General features: G+C 46.7%; 1 protein-coding gene across 2 annotated transcripts in view; it reads left to right on the top strand.

Moving 5' to 3' along the window:
• Positions 1 to 12,170, top strand: part of Parva (parvin alpha) — a 144,203-nt gene that overhangs the window by 8,093 nt on the left and 123,940 nt on the right. The window lies entirely within an intron of this gene.

Below are 12,170 nucleotides of genomic sequence, written 5' to 3'. Positions count from 1 at the left end.
CTTTTTTTTTTTTTGAGACAATATCACTAAGCTACTGAATTGCATAGGCTGGGCTTGAATTTGTGGTCCACTTGCCTCAGCCTCAGAGTACTGGGATTATAGGCATGTACCACCACGTGGTTGAAATTTTAATTACATGTAACTCGTTTATTCTTTTTCATCCATTTAAAAAATGTAGACGTCAGGGCTGGGGTGATAGCTCAGAAGTAGAGGGCCTGCCCAGCACATGCAAGGCCCTGGGCTCCAGCCCAGTACGGGGTTGGGTGGGGTGGGGGGAGTAAAGCCCATTCTCCATGCCTGGACTGTGCAAAATAGAGAGCTGGCCTTGTATGGCTCCTGGGTGGTTGGTTGCTCTTTCTGATCCTCACTTCCCATGATCCCCATGAAGTCCTGCCCATTCTGCCTTCTAATTATTACTGCTTTCATTCAGGCCTTATATGTGTTCTTTGCCTTCTTTTAGTGTATTTTTTTAATTCTACCCTTTAAATTTTTATCTGACAGTGTGAATGGAGATTTTAGATGCTTACAGTATTACTGTAGCATGTACCTAACTAATTTCTCTATCTATGCCCCATTTTTATTTGATCTGACCTCCACCCATTTGCAATATGTTGTGTGTCTCCTTATGTAGTGCAGGCTGGAACTAAACTTGCTATATAGCCCAGATTGGCTTTAAACTCACAATTCTCCTGCTTCAGCCTCCCAAATGTGGTCATTACAGGCACATGTCACAATACCAGGTTCCAGTGTGTTGTTTAAAACACAAACTCCATTTCTCAGGACAAACTTCTTAACATGACATTCAAGACCTTCGCGCTCTTTCCCTCACTTTTTGGTCCTTTCTCCTCTCCTTCCCTTCCAAGAAATCTCCATTTAACCCACAGCAAACCACTCTTCCTGCCCCAAGCACATCATGTTGTTTTACACGTTTCTTAGCCGTACACACACTCGTCCATACTCCTGGAAAGGCCTTCACGCCTTCTCTACTTCATGAACTCTGTTCTTTCCCTAGAGCCCCTTCTGCGCGACACCGTCCCATCCCGTGCACCCCGAGGAAGTGTAGGACGCTTCCCTCTCCGTGATTGCAGCACTGGCTGCTCCTGTGTTTTGCCACTGGCCACGTTGCATGATGTTGCACGCCGTGCATGTCACACGCACCACAGGGAAAGCCCCCCACCCCTGTCCCCAGTCTGGCGCAGCATTTAACGCACATCCACACTGGAGTTTCTATGGCGTGAACTTCCCCAAAGGCACCTCTAAGCAGCCCACCGCTAATGGGCTGTATAATCATACCCAGATAGGTCTCTTCCTATTGATGTTATTTGCCCATTTCCAACATGGAAGATTGGGCTAACTGGCTTTTGCTGTTTATGATTTCTGAGCTCTCCTTCACCAGGCTTCCCTCAAATCCAGTTTTATTGTTCTCTGAGGGTGGTCTGGGTATTGCATCATCACAAAGACTGCTTTCTTTCCTCTGCTCATGAAGGCATCTCTGCTTCTGGAGGAGGAGATGGATACTAGGATAAGTGGGCCCCGGCCCAAGGACACCTCCATATTAGGAATCGGTCTCCTTGTCTCACGCAATATCTCTATTTGGTTAACAAGCACAGTTAATTATGTTTTAGCCATCCATCCAGGAGGAGAGATGAAATCCTCATGGAAACATTTGTAAGCACCTCACATCTCCACTTACTCTCATGGAAAGAAAAGCAACATTTGAGGAAAGCCCCACAACCATTGCAGTAATAAACTGCTTTAAAAAACAAACAAAAACCCTTTAAAAATAGATGTAAACATTCTAAAAAGTTTTCACTATGGTGTGTGGTATGAAGTCAGTGAGAAATCCAAACGGGGGCTTCCTCAGAGGACCAGCAGCCTGGACTAGGAGCTTCACCACGCTTAGGGCCTCAGCTCTTCCCTTGTCTGCAGAGGGCCATCCAGGCGGGGAGCTGTGTTTGTCAAGCCCACACTGATGTCCTGAGTGCCAGTCATAGCACCAGGTCCGTAATGAGCACTTCGTAAAAACAGCCTTGATCACAATGGGCGTCTCATTCTCACTGAGGGAGTCCCGGAGTTGCTCCAAACTCTGCTCTAACTTCTGATGAGTCTTCTGGTTCGTGATTCCATCCGGACTTCAGTGTTTGCCTCTGTGCACATGCGCGCATGCATGGGTGTGTGTCTGTCTGCCTGCCTCTCAGTAAAGTGCCACCTCCCTTACCCCAAGAATCGCTTCCCTCTTTGTGGGAAGACATTAGCCATCAATCCTATTACTTGACCAATGCATAAAGGCCCCTGGGGCAGAGATTTGGGTCCTAGAATCTGTGGGTGCTGATTTTGTAGCAGTGCATTGAGGCTACAATAAGGCCCATGGTCAGGGTCTGGGAGGCCAGAAAGGCTTGCTCTGTGGAAATGGCTTCGTACAACTTCATGTGTGAGTGCCTCAGTAAAGAAGGACTAAGGTAAAACAGAGCACTGGTGGGATTTGGGAGAGATACGGGACACATGTAGACCAAACCTCCAGAAGCGAAGTGCAGAATTCCTTTAATTCTCCTCAATCTGTCTCTCCCTCCCCTCCACCTGCTCCTTCGTGCTCACGTCAGCTGCTTTTCCTCACCAGAGAGCAGAGTGGAAGCAAGCAAAATTGTCCAAATTTCAGCTGCTTCATTTTTTGATTCAGGTCTTCCTTGGTGTGTGACACATTCTAGGACTCCCTTAAAATTTTGTTACAGTCATTTACATTTACCAAGTGATAATTCTGTGTGCTTGGAACAAGCCAGCTTGCACTGGTGAGGCAACTTTGTGACCAAGTGTCATTGTCTTTATTTCCTACCAGAATTATAAAAATGTTATATGCCGTGACAGAAGACGCAATGGACTCTGATCAGCTTCAACAGAAATATTTGTAATGATTGCACATTTTCCTGGGAAAAAGAAGAGTAAACCAAGTCGCTTAGCATCTGATTTTTCTTATAAAAGTTTTTCTTTCCTCATTATAAAATTAACCAGTGTTTGTGAAGTTATGGAAAAAAGAAAGGGCATATTTAGGCCTCTCCTAAGTTCCAATGCCAAAGGCAATCACTATTAACATCTTGATGCCTTTCTTTTATTCCTTTTCTTTATTGTAACTTTTCTTCTTTTTATAATTGTTGACATCTTATGTATATTATAGGATAAAATTGTTCTCGATTATAGTGTAGTTTTTCATGTTATAAATCTTACTAAGCAAAGTTTTTATAGGCACGCAATCTATTAACTGTTTATGTAATCATTTCTTTTGGTCGTTTTTTTTGTTTTGTTTTTTCCCTTAGAAGTAATGTTGCCTAAAGCTTTTTCAAACTTCAGAATAATTTCATTTGGATGGAACCCCAGAAATGCAATGGAAGGTATGTTTACACTAATGTTAGAATGGATAATCAAGGGAAAATCACTGCTATAGGGCCTGGTTGGTCATTGTCTCTGGTAGGTTGTATGAAAGTAAAAGCCACATTTCTTTTCGTGTCTGGCTGACAGGACCAGGTCTCCTAAAATGCACGGGAGGGCAGTGGATCCAAGAGCGCAGGTGTCCAGCTTGGCTGGGAGCATGCTCAGAGAAAGGCTGTAGTAGAGGCAGGTTTTATTTTAGAGCCGTCTCCTATGGCCACCCTTTCATCTATATGTGTCTGGTGTCACCACAGTGTCTGTTACCTTCTGACAGCATCCAGGGACTGGCTTCCTTGGGAATAGGCATCCAAGAAGTTCTCCTGGGAGTCACAGCTACCATGCCTGGTTCTCTGAGGTCTTCCCACTGCCACCTGAGACCCGGTAGAGGCTTGCTCTAGAAGTCCCCTTTGCACTCTTCTGTCCCACCTCACAACTCCTGAATTCTTGGACTTACCTGGCATCTTGGTAATGGTTACCACACGGAGGAATCATAAGACAGCTACCTAGACTTGTTTAGCCCTTCAGTCTGGGTCTTGAAGTCAGAGGAGGAGTCAGACTCGGGGAGCCTGCTGAGCTTCAGCTGACTGTTGTTGCCACAGGCTGGGCTGCTGGATGCTTCAGGGCTGCTTCCTTCACCTGCACAGGGAGCTAGCTGGTAGTCAGGGGTCTCACTCCCTCCTACAGGACGGACTAGCCAGCTGCTCATTATCACTGAGCACCTCAGGGAGTGTTTCTGGGAGCTGCTTGGGAGGCGGATGCTCTCCCTGCTCTCCCTGGGAGGGATGGGTCGAACGCATTTATTTCATTTGGGAAGTATACTCCATTCCCTGCGCCCATTCCTGCACCGCTCTGCCAATCCAGAGGCAGCTCCCCTCTCTGTGCTCTGAAAAACAGCCTCTGCACAAAAATGCAGCTAAGCTGTTGCGGGGTGATTGTTTTGGGTGACAAAGGAGCTGCTCCCACGGCCACGTGAACCTGGACTACAGGGCTCCCTGGGACTCCGAGGGCTTGGCAGAGAGGGCTGTGTTTTGTGTCTTCCCAAGGTACATCCTTTGGTGTAATGGTTAACCTGCCACTTGCAGTATTATATTGACTTTTCAATTCAAAACAATTATTCCACAGGCAGTTTTTGTCTTGGCCAGTGTGGCTTTGGTTGTGGGACCTGCTGGTTGCTCTGCTGGGGAGGGGGAAGGGAAAAGAAGGCTAGGGGAAGTCTGTAGTTCCACTCCCAAGTTTAGGGGCTAGGGCACGCCAGGTTTGCTGAGGGGGGCACCAAGATGGCGGAGAATTCTTGGCATCTCTTGAGTGCCTGAGTCCTGAATCGAGGAGTTTTGTTTAGCTCAGGACGGGAATCTCAGATTCAGGGTGCCAAGGACATGTGCTGGCAGAATCTAGCAAGCAGGTTAGAACCCTCACTGAGTACGTAGGTAAGTGGCTGTGAAGTTAGGACTCACAGGCCCCACAGAGTGGAGGGAGGTGGCGAGGTTTATGTTCATGAAGGGACCCCTGGTTCTTAGCCTGGTTACTCCTCCCTGTGCTCCAAGGAATAAACTTGGAAATAAACTTAGCTGTCTGTTAGGAGAGCTTTTTCCTGTTTACTCCAAGGCTTAGCTACCCCTGGCTCCCGGCCTTGGTGGGGCAGACCTGCAGATGCCAGGTTGTTAATAATAAGCTGGGAGAAACCTGGGCAGCAGGAGCCCATGGTTTTGATGCTGTTTGCAAAACACAGGAGGAGGGTAACATGAGTCCATTGTGAAGCAGCTCTCAGGATAGGGCTGGTTCTGAAATGGCCTCTTACAAGGAGTCAGAGCTGACAGTTGGCTGAGGACTGCAGGACTTCTTCTGATGGGCTCAGTAGCCCCTCTAAGACAAGCCCAAATGTCTGAAGAGCAGGACGATCCTGTCACCTGCAGATGCCCCATGGCTGTCATTAGGGTAAATTGCAGGCCTCCCATGATGACTATGGAGAGGCAGAGTGATCTATTCTTTCTGATTGTCTGTGCTGACCGTGGCTGGGGTGATGGACACCCAGATTTTCACACCTTGTAATGGCCCTGCCAGGGGCGGATGTTAGCACAGTTGGGACCTGACACTTCAATAAATCTGAGACATTCTGCCTGGGAGATCAGAGTTCAGAATTGCTTAAATTGGTATTGGAGCAGGTGGGAAACAGGAGACCAGGGCCATGAATTGTGGGAATGGCAATTGTCCTTCGGTTTGTGAGGCCTGAATGTCAGCCTTTCAAATGCTATGACATCAATTTAAGCAATTTGGGCTCTTAGCTACCTAGCCCTTTCAGTATTTCTGGTTCTGGGAAGTATGATTCATGGCCTTGCGTGTGCTCTTGTGTGAATACACACAACAGCCCTGTTTGTATCTCTGGAGTTGGAAGATTGTGTTTGTGCGGGGTTGGTGTCAAGGGATTATCCATTCTCACGGAAGTGTGGATGGCGGGTTCACTTCTACCTGTGTGCACTGGGCGCACCACCAGCCGCCCTTGCAGCCAGGGCCCACCTTCCCTTCACACTCACCAGCAAGTGTGCATCATGGCACTGCCACCTACACAGAGACGGACTTGGATTTGGTTTCAAAGCCTGCTGAGTCATACAGAGGAATGGTAAATCTCTTCCCCTTCTCCTCCTCCTCTTCCTGCTCCTCTTCTTCCCCCCACCTTTCTTCTTCTAATGTGGCAGTTTCATTGAGATACAGTCCATCCCTTTCAGGGGTCTAAAATGGTTCCTGGTTTATCCTCAGTTGTGCAACCACTGGAATATTGTTGTGTCCCTCGAGAAAAGTTCCCTGTTCCCCACCCTAAGTGACCACCAGTCTGCATCCTCGCTGTGGCTCTGCCTGTTTTAGAACATTTTGTGTAAGTGGAATTTCGCAATCCGTGGTCTTTTGTGTTTGGCCTCTTTCACTTAGTGTAGTACTTCCGAGGTTCATCAGTGCTGTAGCATGTCAGTACCTCGTCTTCTTCCATGGCCAAAAATGATTCTGGATCCATGAGGATGTGCCACATTTGACTTCCCTGTCCATCACTTGACAGACACTTGGGCGTGCGTTTTTTTATTTCTTTCCCGGGAAGGGCACTGCTAGGTCATATAGAAAGCAGTGTTTAACATTTTGAGGCACTGTCAGACTTTTCAAAAGTATCTGCACCAGTATACTTCTCATCAGAAGTGTACAAAGGGGCTGGTGTCTTCGCATCTTCCTCATTCCTTCCTATTGTTTGCCTTTTTGATGGTAGCCGGTCCTACTGTGAGTGAGGTCAATCTCATTTTGTGTCTTATTTGTGTTTCCCTGATGGCTAATCTTGCTCTTTCATGTGCTTTTTAGCCATTCATTTGTCCAACCAGGGAGCCAGTTTTCATTCCATGAAATTCAGTACCTATCTTCTCAGTTCTGTCTGTTAACCCAGAAAGGTGTCTGTTAAACTGCCTCCTTTTATTTTATAATATTGACTGAAAGCACCAGAGACGTGTCCCATCTTGTACCAGTTACAGTTCATCTTGTAGAATGACTATGTTCCTGAAATATTTCCTGGTAAGCAAATTGTCATAAACCCATTATTCCACTGACTTTTATTATTAAATTAGAAGTTGCTTGCCTGGAGTACAATTTTAGCCAGAAAGGTAGCCACAATTTAAAATTTGTACATTTAAGGGATATGTGAAATTTTAAAAAATAATATAATGTGTTAGTTTCTTGTTACTATAACAAAATACTTGAGATGATTATAAAGAAAGAAGAGTTTGTTTTGTCTCATAATTTTGGAGATTTCAACCCAAGGTGGGGGCAGAATCACTGCTCCCCTCAGGGCCAGGAAGCAAAAGGAAGAGGATGGACCCCGGTCCCTTCTCAAGGGTGACCCCCCCATGCCTTAAGGACCTCCCATGAGGCGGTACCACGGTTCAGTAGTGCCACCCTGGGGTCCAAGACTTTAACACGTGGGCCTTTGGGGGACACTTATCTAAACCATAGGTGGTACAATTACTTTTTAAGTACTACTACTACCAACATTGATGGTAAATAACATAAGTGCACTTGGAACAAGCACTTAGGCAATAAGTGCTCATATGGCCCGGGTGCTGGGGTAGGTGCCCTTACATATATTAACTCATCCGATCTTCTAAAAACCACGTAAAATGGGCATGACCCCCTTTACCGCCAAGGAAGTTGAGGTGCAGAGATGCCAGGTAATTTGCCAAAGATCAAGGCTATTGTGTTAGTTCAGGTAGTTCCAACTGCTGTAACAGATACGCCCCAAATTCTTTGAAGCCTAATGTTATGAAAGTTTGCTTCCTACTTACAGCAGACACTAGTGGCACACACACACAGGTGTGTGTGTGTGTGTGTGTGTGTGTGTGTGTGTGTGTGTGTGTGTGTGTGTGTGATACTGGGGATTAAACCCAAGGCCTTCACAATGAACTACACCCCCAGACTTTATTATCATCACCATCACCACCACCACCATTATCATTGTATCACTATTACCATATATTTTGAGACAGAGTCTCTTTAAGTTGCTAATTTCCCCCAGGCTGGGCTCGAACTTGTCATCCTTTTGCTTTACCCTCCCAGAGTGCTGGGGTTACAGGTGTGCGTGGCCACGCCCCAGCTAGATTGCCTTCCACATGGTCATCCAGGAATCCAGGCCTCTTTCTTATGGCTCCGCTGCCTCCTAGGTTTTTCAGGTCCTCACCACTCAGCAGTGGGGGAGAAGGAGATCAAGGACTGCAGGGAGAGGCTTCGGGAGCTGAACCCAGACATGGCGCACATCATCCTGTTATTTCTGCTACAGCGCACCAGCTGGAACTCAGCTATGTGACTACTTGCAAGAGAGGCTGAGAAATATAATTTCACTGTCTGCCCAGAGGGAAAAGAAATGGGTTTTGGCAAAATCGTGTATCGTGTTGCCACTGTTAGAAGTGGAAGCCGCAGGACTTGGACCAGGTAGCCTAGCTCAGCAGCCGGCTCTCAGACAGCACGCTCGACTGCCTCACTGTGCACAGTGGCTCAGAGCCGCGGGGTAATGTTCACAGCACACAGCTTTTTGTTCCATTTTCTTCCCACATATAACCCTATTTGGTTGCCGGGGCGCTGTCAAAAATCGCTGATTTTCAGAAAAAGAATAATAGTAAGAACTACTGTTAATTGAATATTTGTTCTGTGCCAGGCACTGTTCTTAGCATTTTTTTGTTTTTTTATTCTTTAAAAAACTATTCTCTGAGTATCTCTTTGCAGTACATGATGAGTATATTCATGTGGGGATTTGGTACATCTCTCTCTCACACATTGTGATTCTTTTTACTTTCCCTTCCCCTCCTCTTTCCCTATCCCCAGATCCCCTTCCCATCTCCACAAAGTCAATCTCCCAGTTTCCTGTCATTCTTTTTTCTGAAACAGGAGCTCACTATGTAGTTCAGCCTGGCCTCAAACTCACAATGATCCTCCTGCTTCTGTCTCCCAAGTGCTGGGATCACAGGCGTGCCACCATGCCCAGTTATCTGTCATCTTTATTTTGTTTTGCTCTTTTAAAATATATATGCTTTGGGTTTCTTTTAATCCTCATAATAATTCTGTAAGGTTACAAGTTGAGCATTCTTTATCTAAAGTGTTTGAGATTGGCAGTATTTTAGATTTTGGAGTGTTGTGTTTTAAAAAAGTTGCACAGACTTCTTCACTGGTTGAATATCCAAAATGCTCCAAAGCCTGAAAGTTTTTGAGTGTCCACAGTTTGTTTTTTAGGTGAGAAAGCCAAGAAAAGTATAAAGCTAGCTCGGTTCTGTGTCCAAAGCTGTATTTACAGGAAATGTTTGAAGGTGGAGGGAAAAGGGGAGAAGATGAGAAAGCCAGGGTCCAAAGCCCGGCTAGAAACTCGTTCTGGTCCTGCTTCACACAAATCCACTTCTGCAAGCTGTGTGTGAGGCAAGCAGGAAAATGTAAACACGCATAAGAGATCTGATACGTGAACGGATAGGGTGTGAAAATGATGTGGTGGTTATGTTAAAAAGTCCTTATTTTCTTGAAGTGCACCCTGAAATGTTTATGGATGGCATGATAGTGTCTGGGACCCTCCTCAGGTGCTGCAAGGTAGGGGCTGCCACACGGACGGAATCTGGGCTCGTGTGGCCAGCACTGCAAGGTATCTGCACCACTGTCCTTGCTTTGAGGTGTATTTGACATCTTCCGTTCGATGCAAATTCGAGGTGAATCACAAGAGTGAATTTTCCGTGTCCTTGCCCCAAAGTAAATGCAGCTCGGAGTCCCGGACCTATTTGCTGTAGATGAGCACTGGCCTGTGCAGGAATCCCGAGCTCCTCCTCCGAGGTGAGCTTAGTACCTGGAGAATTAGGCTCCCGAGGGCAGCAGCCTGGGCTTCCTGTGAGAGGGAGAAACCAGCCAGGGCCTGGGCGCTCCCCGGCCACGGGGCCCACGCACTGCCGAGAGGTAGCCAGCGGCCCAAGCCCCAGCTGCACTTTAATTAAATGTGAAAATCCTTCCAAGACTCTGCCGCCTCCGTGGCCAGTTCTTCTGAGTCCCACGTGGGGGCAGCTCATGCCTGGCCGAGGGCCAGGAGAAAGTGTGGGCCCTGGGCTCCCGAGTCCCCTGCCTAAAATCAACAGCAGCGCCCTGCAGCCTGGCGTTGGACCCCATGCAAATGAACCCTGGCATTTGGAGATGGTATTAAGTGTCCTGAATCAATACTCTGCAGGCAGGATCCCAACAATTAAAACCCCGCTCTCCCCTCAGGCCATTGGAATATGTGTGAATGTAAGTTCTTCAGTTCACTTTTAAATTTAGCAGCTTGAAAAGATGGGGTCTGCTTGGCTATTCCATTCCATCCCGGGCATCCTTTCCTTTTGTTCCTTTTGTATCCGGCACATGTAAAGCTCCCAGGTGGCTTTCATGTGTGATGCTGCATTTGGTCCCCATCAGAATGCGGGGAAGTTCTGTCACCCTGTTTTACGGTTGCAGAAACTAAGGCTCAGCCAGGAGAAGTGACTTGTACAAGCCGTCTCCATTACCAAGAAGAAGAGCCAGGATTTCGGTCTCTTCCCTGAAGCACAAGGCCACTCTCTTGCCTGCTGTGACTCCACTGGCTTTTCTGAAGAGCACCTATTCATAATACATGGTGACAAATCAATGGTGTCAATAGTAACTGTAATAACTTAAAGTGTCTCTAGTCTTTAAAGGTGCTATCTGTCTCTCTAGTTTATTGTTCAACAAATGTCCCTCCCCAACCCCCCCCCACTGGGAATTGGACTCAGAACCTTGCCCTTGACATTGAGCTCTATCCCCCAGCCCAACAAATGAACAAATAGGTATTAAGAGGCAGTACCAGTATGATGGTACAGGCCTGTATTCTCAGGACTCTGGGAGGCTGAGGCAGGACGATCTCAAATTCCAACCCATCCTAGGCAATGTAGGAACTTGGTGAGACCTTGTCTTGAAGTAAAAATTAAGAAAGGGCTGGGGGATATAGCTCAGTACAAAGGCCCTAGGTTCAATCCCTAGTACAAAAAATAAAAATAAAACAACAACAACAAAGAGCTTGATAGAGATTTTTCTGGCCCCATGAACCGAACCACCATGTCCCACCACACGCTGGCTGTGTAAGCTGGGATGTGTTGGTCATTCTGTCCGCCCAGCGCCTCACCCACAGGAGGGGACACCATAGCACCCAGCACACAGGTTTTCAGGACAGGAATGGGCTCCTGTGAAGAGCCCGGGCCCTGGCAGACCTGCGCTGCTCTGCGTCTTGGCTTTGGTGGCGCTGTCGACTTGTTCACAGTGTGTCTTACTTCAGTTATTACTCCAGCCAAAAATGTTTGTTTATGGTAAAAAGAAAAAAATCTGAGAAGCCAGAAACATAAACAGAAGAGCTGTGATTCATTCCCAGGGTTTAGAGATAAGAGGGGACAGACAGTGAATGTGTCAGAAAAGCTCTGGGTTGCAGGCCATGGATTGTTTTTATTCAAGTGAAATGCTATTGTGAGGTGTTGGGCTATTGATTCTCTCCCACTTATTTGTTTGTCTTCGTATCTTTCACGCTCAGATTTTTCTCTCTCTTTTTTTAAACTGCTCTCTGCATCACCATGATGGTCTGCTCAGTGTGTAAAAGTGTTTAACCAGTTCCTTTGATGAACATTGGAGTTCTGCTACTCCAAACAAGGCTGCATTTTCTGTACAATAAATTCCTAGAAATGGAATTACTGAGTGAAAACTTTGTTAGGTTTGAGTTTTGCTGAGTATTATAAAATTGGTCTCCAAAAAGGAGAAAAAGGGTTATTGAACTTTTAAAGTCTTTCACTGTCTCTCTCTCTCTTCTCTCCTTCTCCCTCTCCCTCCCTCCCTCCTTCCTTCCTTACTTAAGACAGAGTCTCACTATAATTCAGGCTGGCCTTGAACTCACTTTGTAGCTCAGGCTGACCTCCTGGCCTCAAACTCCAGGTGATCCTCCTGTCTGAGCCTCCAGAGTCCTGGGATTACAGGTATATGCCACCCCACCACAGGCTATGAAGCTTTTCTTTCTTATCAAGAAGTCCATCTTGAAAAGACAGGGTGGAAACTCAAAGTTACCCTAATCTCTAGTGGTGTTAGAAGTGCTTCTCCTTGGTGACACATCTTCAGGTCACCAGTGCTCAGGCAGGAGCCTTTGTGTGCCCTTGTTACAGACAGGATGTGCTGGAGGCAGAGGGTGGTGTGTCCTGACCGCCTCTCCTCTCCCAAGCCCTCTGCCTCTGTGT

Source organism: Fukomys damarensis, unplaced genomic scaffold (genome assembly GCF_012274545.1).
Source record: "Fukomys damarensis isolate Sample0158 unplaced genomic scaffold, DMR_v1.0_HiC HiC_scaffold_16, whole genome shotgun sequence".
Lineage (NCBI taxonomy): Eukaryota > Metazoa > Chordata > Mammalia > Rodentia > Bathyergidae > Fukomys > Fukomys damarensis.
Note: the sequence above shows the minus strand (reverse complement) of the source record. Positions and strands in the feature narration are given on the sequence as shown.